Source organism: Rattus rattus, chromosome X (assembly GCF_011064425.1).
Source record: "Rattus rattus isolate New Zealand chromosome X, Rrattus_CSIRO_v1, whole genome shotgun sequence".
NCBI lineage: Eukaryota > Metazoa > Chordata > Mammalia > Rodentia > Muridae > Rattus > Rattus rattus.
In genome coordinates this window covers 3,239,782-3,254,146 of record NC_046172.1, presented here as the reverse complement: position 1 = coordinate 3,254,146, position 14,365 = coordinate 3,239,782, and the positions used below count along the sequence as shown (strand labels likewise).

General features: G+C 40.9%; 1 pseudogene; it reads left to right on the top strand.

The window, feature by feature from the left end:
• The first annotated feature begins 8,797 nt into the window (after window positions 1-8,797).
• On the top strand, window positions 8,798-13,849 carry LOC116888947 (annotated as a pseudogene).
• Window positions 13,850-14,365: the final 516 nt, after the last annotated feature.

Here is a 14,365-nt window from a genome sequence, read left to right as displayed (position 1 = left end):
TGGTTGTAAAATCAGGATAAGGATTCTATGAAAATAGCCCATGAAGATCTTCCTTAGTAACTTTAAATCACTGTCTTGTTTTTTTCCCCTTTCTTCATTATGGCCATCCTCTTCACCAGTGGAAGCCCTGGAGCATCTCTGGCCCAGAGTCTTTCAAAATGAGCAATTTCATTCTTCTTTTTGGATGAATAAATGAATGGCTAATATCAGGAAAACAAGGCAATTGCTGGTGTGCATATGGGGAAAGAGACTACTATCATGTATGTAAACTGGTGCAACCAGTATCCAAGTCAGTGTGGAGATTCCTCAAAAACAAAACGATAGACTTAACTAAAAGTAGTGCTACCATGTGACCCAGTTGACTACTCTTGGGTATATACTCAAAGGACTCTAAATAATCATACCACAGACTTAGAGGCACATACACATTTCTGGTGAAATAAGCCAGCCCAGAGGAATAAATGGATACAGAAAATGTACTTTTTATTTATTTTTACTTAGTTTTCATCCTTTAACTTTAACTTTGCTACTTCACTATTTTATTTTAATGTGTTTTTAAAAGCATTTATTATGCACAGTGTTCTGCATGCATGTATGTCTCCCCATCAGAAGAGGGTGCCAATTCCATTACAGATGGTTGCGAGCCACCATGTGGTTGCTGGGAACTGAATTCAGGACTTCTGAAAGAGTAGTCAATGCTCTCAACCGCTGAGCCATACCTTCAGCCCTATTTTTGATGTTTTTATTTTTAACTTTTGAGTTATTTTTAAAAATCTATTGCCAAATTAGAATTTGAAGAAAAATTAATAATTCTGCTGATGTTAGTTAAGTCTGAGGACATATATTTAAAGCTACTTATAATCTATAGATAATTCATTCATTCATTAATACAAACACAAAAACCACAATAGATGTATTCCTCCCTTGAAATCTCTCTCATTCTTGGACGTTCTTTGTTTCTTTTCCATTTTTTTAAAATTTGAAGCAAGGTTTCACTATGTAATACTATGTAACACTATATAACCTGGTGCTCACTATGTAAATGAGTGAAGTAGACTTGAACTCACAGGGGTCTGTCTGCCTTTCCCTATTGAGTGCTGAGATTAGAGGCAGGTGCCACAGTTTAGTGTATGTGTGGAGGTCAGAGAACACCTTTATGGAGTTGGTCCTATCCTTTGCCTTCACATATGTTCAGGTATTGAGCTTCATCAAATTTGTGAGGTGTGTGCTGAGCTATCTTGTCATCCTCTGACTTTTCTTTAATAAATCTAGGTTCTCTATACTTAAAAAGAAAATCCCACAACAGGAAAGTCTCATTGGGGAATCTTGTAAAGATTAATAATTACTAATTATTACTAATGTCAATTAGTGAAAATGACATAGAAACTCTTGTGTTAGTTCTCTCAGTTAGTTCATGTAGTAACTTGAGTTAGGTATAGTGGCTGATACCTATTAACCACTCAGAAAGCTGAAGCTAGAGAACTGAGTTTAAGCTAGCCTGGGCTATGAAGTGATCATAAAAATGAGAGTTTTTCTTGAAAACTCAAAAAAAGGAAGGAAGGAAGGAAGGAAGGAAGAAAGAAAGAGAGAGAGAAAGAAAGAAAGAGAGAAAGAAAGAAAGGAAGGAAAAGAAAGGCTCTACTATTCTGTGCTGATGATACTTGTAATACATGGAAATCTGATTATCTTTTTTTTCTTTTCTTTCTTTTTCTTTCTTTTTATTTATTTATATTTTTGAGACAGAGTTTCTCTGTGTAGCCTCAGTAGAGCAGCCTGGTCTCAAATTCAAAAATCCATCTGCCTCCGCCTCCCAAGTAGTGGGACTAAATTCACATGCCACTACCACCCATCTCTTTTTCTTTTATTAGAAATTTTTAATTATTTATGTGTATAGTTATTTTGTGTGTACATATATCTGTGTACCATGTGTGTGGCTGGTGCCCATGGGGTCCAGTAGAGGAGACTGGAGTTACAGAAACTTGTGAGCTACCATGTGGGTGTTGGAAATCAAATCCTGGTCCTAGGAAAGAACAGCCAGTGTTCTTCATCTCTCCAGTCCCTCTTTTTCTTTCCTCATGGTTGGTTTATGAGAAAATTGGGAGTGATTTGGCACAGAGAGACTTTAATATCTACTTTTTTTTGAAGTGCTGAGTGTAGAACTCAGGGCCTTACAGCTGTTAAACCTGCCAATGAGCTACAGCCCTAGTCCTTGATTGACGTTGTAAGGTATACTTTATTCTCCTGTATGTGATTGTCATCTCAGAGTCTTACTGCATCCATCTGATAACTTAGGCCTAGACCTGGAAGCTATAATCTAATCTAGTCCTCAAATGTTTTCAGCTCCTGAAACTTAAATAAGTTCATTCTTTCTTAGTTCTTTCTGAACTTGGGCTGGCTAATTCAACTTGGCTGTTCTGGCTGAAACTCCTCTCCAAGCTGACTGATTCAGTCTGGCTTCTCTCTTGGCTTCTCCTGAATTGCTCTGCTTGACCTCAAACTAACTTTGGCAATATGTTCTAATCTTCTGGTCCTTCTCATTCTTTGACTCTTTCTGTCTTCATCTGCATCTAACTTTTCTTTCTGCAACCTGTTTCTCTATAACTGTCCTGGTAAAACTGCCTCCTTTTCTCTTTGCACTGCCCCTCAAGTAGCTTCCCCTTTCTCTGTTCTCATAAGAGTTGAACATATCTTATTCTGTCAAACCTTTCTCTGATTCATCTCTTTTTCTGACACTCAATTAGACATCACTCAGTTAAAACATGATCTAGCTAGTTTTAAGCTAGGGTTACTTTTCTGCTATAAACTCTTCCCAGACTCCATATCCCTCTCTGGACAAAGTTTCGACTTATCAAGATTTATGATGCATAAGCTTTAAGTGTATTTCAGATAAAAGTTTTGCAGAGTGCACTGATACACTCTTATAGTTTGGTTATTTGACAGACCAAATCAAGAAATGGCTTGAGTTCAGTTCTGGGCCAGCCTGGACAAATATAGCAAGGTCTGAGGCCCTGCCTCACCACCACTACTTATTGTACAAGTACCAAATTTTATGAGACCTAGTACTTGTCATAATAGGATAATAACAATAAGCCAAGATTGGGCGAGGGAAGATAAAAGTATATTTACCAGACCAAAATTGAGATAACTGTTGTACTAAAGACTATATGCTGGGGTCATCAAGATGGCTCAGTGGGTAAAGGCACTTGTAGTCAAGACTGACAATCTGAGTTTCATCCTCAGAACCCACATGGTAGAACCCACTGCTGTAAGGTGTTCTCTGACCTCCAAATGAATGCTGTGACATGCATGCGTGCATACACGCATATGCACACAAATAAAGGAAGAAAGAAAGAAAGAAAGAAAGAAAGAAAGAAAGAAAGAAAGAAAGAAAGAAAGAAAGAAAAATTTTTAAGATGACTATTGTATAAACTGACAACATGACTGATCCAAGAGAAGATTTTTAGTGTAGATATGAGAGAGAGGTTAGCTAGAGACATCTGGAAGAGTCCAGAGCAGACAGAGAAAGAAGTAGACTGAACCTGATCAGCAGACTGGACCTGGCAATGAGAGAAGCAGAAGCAGAGACAGAGAAAGGAACTTAGAAAGAGGTAGAGTAGGAGAGCAGAAAGAAGGGAAGAGAGAGAGAGAGAGAGAGAGAGAGAGAGAGAGAGAGAGAGAGAGCGAGCTGCTGAAATAGGAGGACTATAAGAAGACAGAGTACCTGGGGAGCAGAGAGGAGTCATGTTTCGCTGTTCTAAAATACTGCTGTGGTGCAGGTCAACAGGGATAGAGCAACAAGACTCAGTGAAGACAAAATGTAGGATTCTCCAGTCAGTCTTGGAAACAAGGTCTTCAAACTGGTGGGAAACAGCCTTGTTGTGTTCCCCAAAGAGGAAATTTGTCTTTAAAAAAAACTTGGTTTACTTAGCTTTAGATAAAGTTTAGCTTTAAAGAGTTTAGGGGGAGGGGATGAGCTGAAAAGAGCTGGGAAGCTAGAGTGGACTTTGGACTGTGTAACAGGTACTTGTGCTACTGAGGGAGCCTGGAGGCCAGCAAGCACTTTGGTATGCTAATAGGCACCACAGATAGCCACTTGTCCCTTCTGCCTTTTGGAATTTGGGGAAATGGAGTTGCTTTTAGACCTGACAGCTATAGGCTGGGGAAAGACTGAAACAAGGCAAGCTTTAATAGTAAACACATTAAGGATAACCCCAAAGGCACCAAAATGCATCCAAGAAATGTGACACTTCACAGAAATCTTTAACAGAGTTTACAAGGGAAGTTTACTGAATATATGTTGGCTCCATGGTGGCTCACAACCATCTGTAATGGGATCCGATGCCCTCTTCTGTTGTGTCTGAAGACAGCTACAGTGTACTCACATACATTAAATAAATCTTTTTTACAAAAAGTGATTGGAACTATGCCTTTAGCTTAGGTTGTAAAAGCTGATTCATGGGAAATTCAAGGTAGTATGTTGCTCTCTTAAAGGCATGTTAAAGACTTTTTTTTAAATATTGTTGTTTGTTTGAGATAGGGTCTTGCTATGTAGCTTTGACTGCTCTGGAACTCACTATATAGATCATATTGGTCTCAAATTCATAGACATCCACCTGCCTCTGCCTCCAGGCCACACACCACTACGCCCAACACACCAGGTTACATTTGAGCAGGCTGAGTACACAGTAGAAGAGGTTAAGTGTTCTAGAGCAATTATTTGTTGTGAGGTCACCCAAAAATTCAGTCTTTGGGAGGGTGTGTCAAGAGAGATTGTATACAATTTGTCATATTGTATGTGCCTAGTGCAAGAGAGATAATAGGGCCTCTCAAAGGAAATGGAGCTCTTTTATATAACAGTTAAAGGAAATGAAAGAGCTCCTATGTCATGCGCCATTTGTATGGGGATATCTGTGCAGGTCTGTGCTTGAATAGGTAAGAAATGAGCATCTCACTACTATGTTAAGATAAAACCCTTTGCCTGTCCTGAGACTGAACATTTGGAGTTCTTTTGTTATCTCTTTGTCCCTGATGTGGGTTTTCTCAGAGCAACCAGCCTGTTTTTGGTTCTTAGTAATCTTAACTAAGAGTGCCAGAAGATCAAATGACATTATAGCCACCCTGAAATCCTGCTATTTTTTTAAGGCAGGAGCTTACTATGTATCCCTGGCTGGTTTGGAAGTTGCTGTGTAAATCCAGCTGGCTTGGATATGCACCTGGCTCAACCTACAGAGTGCTGGCATCAAAGGCTTGCACCACTGGAGCTGTGGAAACAACAGCTCATGAAGCAACAAGAGTAATAAACATGGACAAGGAGTGAGCAGAGGCAACATAGAGTTATTAAAAGAAACCGAGGGGGAAAACTCTTGAGAGTGGGAGGGACTTTGAGGGAGAAATACTGATGTGATGCCTGCCAAGTGGCCTTTCATAGATCCTAGGGCAGAAAGTAGTCTGCATCTTTTTGTTGGAGAATTGAGATTTTTGATGGTGAGAAAAGTCAATGACCAGTGATTGTTCATTTCCTGTTATTTTGTTATTGGTGGTGGTGATTATGGTGTGCATATATACATATATATTCCTAATATAACCTGCTCAGTCTATATAGTGTTACTTATATGTGTGTTTTCAAGGCTGCCCATTTAGCAGTGAACAACCAATTGCTGTGCTCCTTCCTGAGGGAACTACCTCCCTGCCCCAGCTTTTCTCAGTTACCTATGGTTCTTTGTATATGGTTGACATCTTGTGCGCTTTTTCCCCTCCACTTTCGCATGCCTGTTAGAGTCATCCTTGTTCAGTTCATGTTTGAGCAGCCATGCTGGTGAGACTTTGTGGATATAGCATCTGATACTCCTTGTAGATATAATTTCACAATAAACTCTAATATCCTCTGGCTCTTACAATGTTTCTGCTCCACCCCACACTCACACATCCACACACCCACACACACTTCGTGATGGTCACTGAGCCTTAGGTTTAGGAGTAGTATGTAGATGTATCCATTGAGACTAGGCTACACAGCCCTGCATTTTGACTGGTTTTCTATAGTCCTATCCATCTATTGCAAAGATAATTTTAATTAGCGAATGGTGAGAACTACACTTATCTGTGGGTATAAGGACAAATATGTAGAATGTAGTTGGCAATTCTACTAGTTTAGTAAAGTGGTTGTAGATAGGTAATTGTTTAGGTTTCAGGTATCAGGAATGATTTCCCTCTTATTAAGTGGGCTTAGTTTTATTTGAATTACGATTATATGTTTGTTTGGGGATGTGTAGCTGTAGAGTGCAGGTGCGTGAAGAATCCTGGAGAAGGCATCAGATACCCTGTAACTGGAGTTACAGGCAATTGTGTACTAGGAACCAAACTTAAGTCACTTATAAAAACAATCCTCAATCTCAATTGCTGAGCCATCTTTCTAGTCACAAGATTCTTTTATTCTAATCATTTTAAGTATATTAACTCTCAGATCACATAATACATACAATATAGCAAATACATATACATACATATATGTGTGTATATAGATATATATGTATATATGATATAAAAGTTAAGAGTAGTTGTAAAGATTTCAGCAGAGTTCAAGAGTTTGTCAGAACTGAGAAGCACAGAAGCTGATGGAAGTTCAAATAAAGTCTATATTGATAAGGTATCAACTGAACAAAGCTGAGAGCTACCTGCTGGCTACTGGCCTTAGATCTGAGCTACCGGATCAAAGATAAGCTGTAGGGGAGTTTAGTGCTGCTGTGGAAGTGAAACAGTCCAGTTAGCTCAGAAGAGTGAACAGGCAGATGGATGAACAGATGGCAGGTTTGGATAGGTAAACAGGAGGTTGAGCAAACAGCCAGTTAAGAAAGCTATATCAAGAGTAGGAACCAAGGGGAGTTTGCGTTTCCAGGACAGTGAAAAGTTCTCTGCCCAGCAGTCATTGATGCACATACCAAGTAGCTAATGATAAGTCAATAAAGGCTGTCACCATCTCATGCTAGGTGTTTACTCAGTGTTCTAGTGCTGTGAAGAAATACTATTCCAATCCCTGACCCCAGAGGCTTGTAGCCACATCATAATGTAACAGTGCATTCAGTCCAACTTCAAAAGATGCCATAGGCTTTTACAGTTTCAAGACTAGTTTAAAAGTCTAAAGTCTCCTCTGAGACTCATGGCAATCTCTTAACTGTAAAATCAAAATTAAAAAAAAAATCAGATTATGTTCTTCCCACATACAATGGCATTACATTTCCAAAAGGGGAGAAAGGAGCATAGTGAGGAAATCCTGGACCAAAGCAAGACTGAAAACCAACTGGGCAAACTCCACACTCTGCATCTCTATGTCTGTTCTTCAGATCTCCAACTCCTTTCAGCTTTGTTGACTTCAACACCTCTCTCTCTCTCTCTCTCTCTCTCTCTCTCTCTCTCTCTCTCTCTCTCTCTTTCTCAGGCTGGTTCCACTCCCTGTTAGCAGCTCTCCTTGGTAGGTACCCCACAATTCTGACATCTCCAACATCTTGGGATCTTCAGTGAAATCCAGGCTTCACCTTCACAGTATCCCACAATAGACTTCATTCAGTGACATCCCTGATACACAACCGGCTTCAGTAACTTTCCTTATCCACAGAGGAAGATTCTACAACCCTTGACTCGAAAGCCAGAGCCACATGGCTGAAGCTGCCAAGTTCTGCTATGTGTGGGGAACACTGTTACAGCAGCATCAGCTTTCTAGCTTTGATGAGTTCCTTCATTGCTTCATCTCTGCATTAATTCCTTTTCACAAGTTGGAAGCTTAGTTAGGTGAGTTATTGTCCTGTGGTCACCACTCCCTTTATTCCATTTAGCATCAGGCTTTTCTTTGAATCTTTTATCTCCTTGAGTGCTGGATTTAGTTTGGCTGCATTCCACTTCCTGGTGCCTGTTTTCTCCTCAAACTGTATATTTTGTATTTTTTCTTGCTCAACTTGCTCCTTTCTATTATATCAATTTAGCCTCAGGCAGGTTGATTTTTATTTTATTTTATTTTAGTGGAACACAGGATGAAAGCAGCCACAATATTCACCAAAATATCACAAGAACAGTTTCCAGGCCACTTCCTAATGTTCTTACCCTCTGAAACCTCTTAAGATAGATCTTTATAACCAACATTGCTCCCAATACTACTAGTATGGCCCATTAAGCCCTGTTTAAAACATTCAACTGTTTTCCTAATTCAAAGTCCCAAAGTGTTCCATATTCCTCCACTAAGCATCATGGTCAGACCTATCATAGCAATATCCTGCTCCCTGGTACCAACTTCTGTCTTTGTCAGTGTTCTATTGCCACGACCATGGCAAATGTTATAAAGGACAGGATTTAATTGGAAAGTGCTTGCAATTTCAAAGGTTTAGGCCATTATCGTTGCAGGAAGCAGGGTGGCATGCAGGCAGATATGGTGATCTAAGTCCAAATTTGCAGGCCTCAGGAGAAGAGAGAGAACATTAGGCCTGGCTTGTGCTTCTGAAACCTCAAAGCCCACCTCCCCTTTCCCCCAGTTACGCATTTCCTTCAACAAGGCCACACCTCCTAATCCTAAGTAGTGCCACTCCCTGATGTCTAAACATTCAAATACACAAGCCTATGTAGGCATTCTTATTCATACCACCAGTGTCCAGTTCTCTTAAGTTCATTGAATAGCACCCTTTTCACTCCTAGGAATAAGCTGTTTATGGTTTGTGCTATGTGGGTAGTGCAAGACGGATGTTACTCTTCATGTTTCCACCCAGGTACAGTCCTCCTCCTCCTCCAAATGGATTCCAAAGCTGCTTGTAAGATGAACTCCCTCAGGCCAGCAGACAACTCACCAGGTAAGTGTTTGCCATACAAACCTAAGAATCTGGGTGTCATGGTAGAAGGGAATAACTCCAGGATCTCAAGGAAAACACCAACTCTTCATATGCTCCCACACTCATATATATACATACTACACACACAATAAATATATATTAAAATTTTAAATAAAGTCTTTCCAAGTATTTAACCGTCTGAAAAGACTGCACACAGTGTGTAGTAACTTGGAGCATTGCATAGCTTTATCTCAGCAGAACTAGCTAGGTTCTGAAAGGAACTTAGATTGAATTAAAAGCATAGCCATAATATGGCAGTCTTAACTATGATATTTTATTGCAAAGTGGACTTTTATAAACAAATAGGCCAAGGACTGAGGTATCTTACCCACAAGCTTTAAGAACCAGTTTGGGTGTGGTGATGCAAAATGTTAATCCTAACACTATGGAGGCAAAGACTATGAGTTTGAAGCCAGCCAAGGCTACATAGTAAAAGCTTGTCTCATAAACAATAACAAAAGAACATATCCAGATTTATGCCAACAGTGTAGAATAGATTCAGGAATAGTGAGTGCCCTTCGTAAGTAAGATTAGTCACACCCAATTGGGGCACACAAATATCCCTTTAAGACAGTGGTTCTCATTCAGAGCCTGCCCCACATGTGGCCCATACATATACAGCCACCCAATTAGACAAGATGGATGAAGCAAAAAGAAATTGCAGGCCGACAGGAGCCGGATGTAGATGCTCCTGAGGGACCAGAATACAGCAAATACAGAGGCAAATGCCAGCAAACCACTGAACTGAGAATAGGACCCCCGTTGAAGGAATCAGAGAAAAGAACTGGAAAGAGCTTGAAGGGGCTCGAGACCCCATATGTACAACAATGCCAAGCAACTAGAGCTTCCAGGGACTAAGCCACTACCTAAAGACCCTGGATTCTGACCTCATAGGTAGCAATGAATATCCTAGTAAGAGCACCAGTGGAAGGGGAAGCCCTGGGTCCTGCTAAGACTGAACCCCAAGTGAACGTGATTGTTGGGGGGAGGGCAACAAGGGGGGGAGGATGGGGAGGGGAACACCCATAAAGAAGGGGCGGGGGAGGGGTTAGGGGGATGTTGGCCCGGAAGCCGGGAAAGGGAATAACACTGGAAACGAATATAAGAAAAACTAAAGTTAATTAAAAAAAAAAAAAAAAAAAGACAGTGGTTCTCCAACCAGAGCTTCCAGGGACTAAACCACTACCAAAAAACTATATATGGACTGACCCAGGGCTCCAACTGCATATGTGAGAGAATAGCCTTGTTGTGCACCAGTGGAAGGGAAGCCCTTGGTCCTGCCAAGGTTGGACCCCATGCAGGGAATATGGGGGAGGGCAATAAGGGGGATGTGGGGTTGGGGATTTAGCTCAGTGGTAGGCGCTTGCCTAGGAAGCACAAAGGCCCTGGGTTTGGTCCCCAGCTCAAAAAAAAAGAAACCAAAAAAAAAAAAAAAAAAAGAAAATAAGGGAATGTATAGGGGAATACCTGTATGGGGAAGGGGAAGGAGTGAATGGGGGCTTATGGACAGGAAAATGAGAAGGGGAATAACCTTTGAAATATAAGTAAAGAAATATATAATAAAAAATTTTAAAAAAAGACAGTGGTTCTCAAACTTCCTAATTCTGCAACCCTTTAATGTAGTTCCTCATATTGTGGTGATCCTCAACCACAAAATTATTTTCTTTTTTTTTCTTTTGGTTCTTTTTTTTCGGAGCTGGGGACCGAACCCAGGGCCTTGCGCTTCCTAGGCAAGCGCTCTACCACTGAGCTAAATCCCCAACCCCCAAAAATTTTTTCATTGCCACTTCATAACTACAATTTTTCTATTGTTAAAGAATCACAATGTCGGGATTTAGCTCAGTGGTAGAGCGCTTGCCTAGGAAGCGCAAGGCCCTGGGTTCGGTCCCCAGCTCCGAAAAAAAAAAACCAAAAAAAAAAAAAAAAAAGAATCACAATGTACATATTTGTGTTTTCTGCTGATCTTAAGAGACCCTTTTAAAGGCCTCGTGGATCCCACCCACAGGAGTCATGACTCATAGGTTGAAAACCACTGTTTAAGGTATCCTGGTAAATCAGTAAAATTAAATCTTTTCTAATGGTGCCACCTACTGGACAAACAAGTTCAATATGCCCTTATTCAGTAATCTAAGCTGTAACTCCACCTTGGAATTCCTGTCAAGAACTTGTTGGGAGGAATGTCACACTCATTAAGCCCAACATCTTCCTCTACATAAGACACTAAACAGATTAAGCAGAACCTGGCTACTCAGGTGGTTCTGAAAAATATATAGAAAGTTTTGACATATTTCCCCAAATGATGAACCTGTTTTTTGAAAGATATTATTATGATAAAGACAGACCTTGATGGCCTGAGAGAACTAGAGTGCTGTACAGATGATTAGCACATGCTAGAGGCCAAGTATCCTGTAGGGTCTAAAGAAACACCGGTAGGTTCGCCAAGATGGGATTGTGACATTGAGGACAGATCAGAACACTTAAGATGGTGTGTAGATATGTTAAAGTGTAATAATGTGTATATAGTTGAAGGACTAAAGAATAGTACAGAAAAATTAGTAAGTCGTACAAAACTGGCAACCTTTTCAGGGACCTGACAGTAAAATTAGTAAGTCGTACAAAACTGGCAACTTATTCAGGGACCTGACAAAGGCAAGCAAGAGGTGGGACTACAGGGGTGGGAGAGACAAGGGCAGGAGAGAAGATGTGTGGACAGATGGCAGTGGCTGAAGGTCCCATGTGGCTCAGCAATCCCAGTTCCCTGACCTCCAGCTCCTGGGGCCCACCTGGGTGTTCCACTGCCCTGGGTGTGGCTCCTTTGTGGGACCACCAAACTATGTCTACCAGGAGCCCTCAGAAGTTGTCTGCTGCCCTGAAGAGCAATAGCGACAGTGTCCTGCAGTCTTTGAGACCCCTCTTAACCCAAAGCCTTCAAGTCAGTGAGTTCTGTCAGTCCTACCTCTAAAAAGCCTACAAGCTTAGGAACCAGTGAGTCAGGCAACATAGTCAGTGCCATTTTGACACTCCTGATAAGCCTGATAAGTTAGAAAAAAGGACTTGGCAAAATGAAGAGCTGACCAGCCTGGACTGGCTGCTCAAATGCAAGAAATTTAAGTACTTTGGGGTCTGTTCCAAGAACTAGACCGTAACACCCCACAGGTCCCCACCTACTCCCTTATACACTGTAATGACAGTCGGAACTTTAGCTGCAAACCTTCCTGTTCCTTTAACTGCCTCATGTTTATGGCAAGACCCTCCAACCTGCCAGTGAAGGATATCTACATTTGGATCTTGGAACATTTCCCATTTTTTGCAAATGCACCAATTAGATGGGAAAACTGTGAGACATAATTTGTCATCAAATAAATGTTTCAACAAAGTAGACAAAGAGACAAATCAGAGTATAGGCGAAGAGTCTTTTTGGTACATACACCCATCACAGAGACAAAAATCTAATTCTAGCTTTGAAAAAGACACTTTACTACCCTCTTCCCACTCCTCAGATACATCAAAGGCCTACCCACCTGTGAAGAAAGTAGCTTTTTCAGGAAGAGCAGAGCCTTTCTGAAAGTTCTTGATGTTGATGCCGCCAATGTCATGAGACTTTTGAATACCCACCCTGAGATGTCTGCAACTCTTTCTCCAGGAATGATAGAAAACAAAGCCCACTTTCTGAGCAGAGAGTTGTTTCCTGGCATCCAGTTATAGCCAGTTACTCCCACTTGGAGGAGAACAGCTTTGAGGAAAGGGGTCACCAGACACCAACCAGGTACGGACTAAGAACAAACCATCATGTGGCTTCAAGGTGGTCAGTAGAGACCCCAGGGAGGACCACAACTATAGCCACCGTACGAAGTCCTCCAAAGCCCTAGACATCTCACTCACCAGTGACTCCTCCTCCTCCTCCTCCTCCTCCTCCTCCTCCTCCTCCTCCTCCTCCTCCTTCTCCTCCTCTTCCCTCCTCCTTTCCTCTTTTACCACCACTTCCACTGCCACCACCACCTGCTCTGTTGATAACCTGAAGGGGAGCTTCCAACATCATGAAAGCCACCACAGAGAGCAAGAAACCTAGCCAGGAAGAGGAAACAGGTGCTCTGAGGACAATGGGTGCTTGAGAACAGGTAAGGCCAGCACCTTGTGAAGGCTGGTAGGGTTCTGAGAGCCTGGTTGCCAGTCAAAAAGGGGAAAAAAAGATGCATAGACCCCACCCCCAGCCCCTGAGAGTGACTATGAGCAAATGAAAGAGGCAGCCTGGTCATTTCTGCTCTTGGCTGGATTATATTGTGTTTGAATAATGTCACTAATCCAGATGGCAAAGAGATAAAAAAAAGGGGGGGCAAAAGGACAACATAAACAAGATGCTAATTTGTTTTGAGCTTATGACCATTTGATTTTATCATGGCAGAGGTTCTAATAGTTTGTGATAAGATTAGCAATGTTTTCACTGGTTAGTTTGTTGTTTGGTTTTTTTTTTTTAAAAAACTCCCCCTCCTATGTTTCAGACCTTCAAATATTTTCTGTTGAGAGTGCAGCCATAGACCTCCTTGACAACTATTTTACAAAAGTTTCTCATTGTCTGATGACAAAAATCACAATCACTATTGTTTCCTGCAGCCTGTCACAGAGATGTCAAAGTTAATGCCACAGGAATTGATGGCACATGCAGCAGCCAGAAGGTAACAGTGCAGAATCATTCAGCCTCAACTTGTAGGTGTAAAAGACCAACACAGCAGACTATTAAAGCACATAGGTTAGAGACTGCCACATCCACCAGGAAAACAAAATGGACCCCTCTTACAACCCAGAATTTTGTTCATTAAGGACTGATGAGACAGCTTGGTAGGTCAAAGCATTTGTCACCAAGCCTGACAACTTGAGTTCAATTCCCACGATCCACAGTCAACATATGGGGTCTGAGCCTTTCTTAATTGCCAGGGTCTTCATTACCACTTCAATCTCATTCTTTGCTATAGGTTGTTTGAAGGATTTTTCTATCCCCTTGAACTAATTTTATTAGAGCATGTGTGCCTACAAATTTGTTACCTCTAGATGTTCTAGTGTATTGTTTTAAATACACATTCTCAGAAAATATTCATGCACAATCCTCCAGATTTCATTGTCATTTATTGTTCCCATTTTCCATATTTACTTTAACAATTTGGGCCTTCTCATTCTTTTGGTTAGTTTTACTAAGAGTTTGTGAATCTTATGTCTCTCTTCGAAGAACCAATTCATTGTGACATTTATTACTTTTATTGTTCTTTCAGAATTTCAAAATACCTCGATCTTTATTGTTTCCTTTCTTCTGGTAGCCATTGGCTCGGCATGTTCCTATTCTAAGACCTTAGGGTGAAAGAATGACTTATTTATTTAAGTTCCTTATGGTATTTTAAAATAATTTTTAAAGATTTTTTTGTTTTTATTTTATGAGTATGAGTGATTTGACTGAACATATGCATGATATCACATGTGTGCATGCCTAGTGCCCACAAATGTCA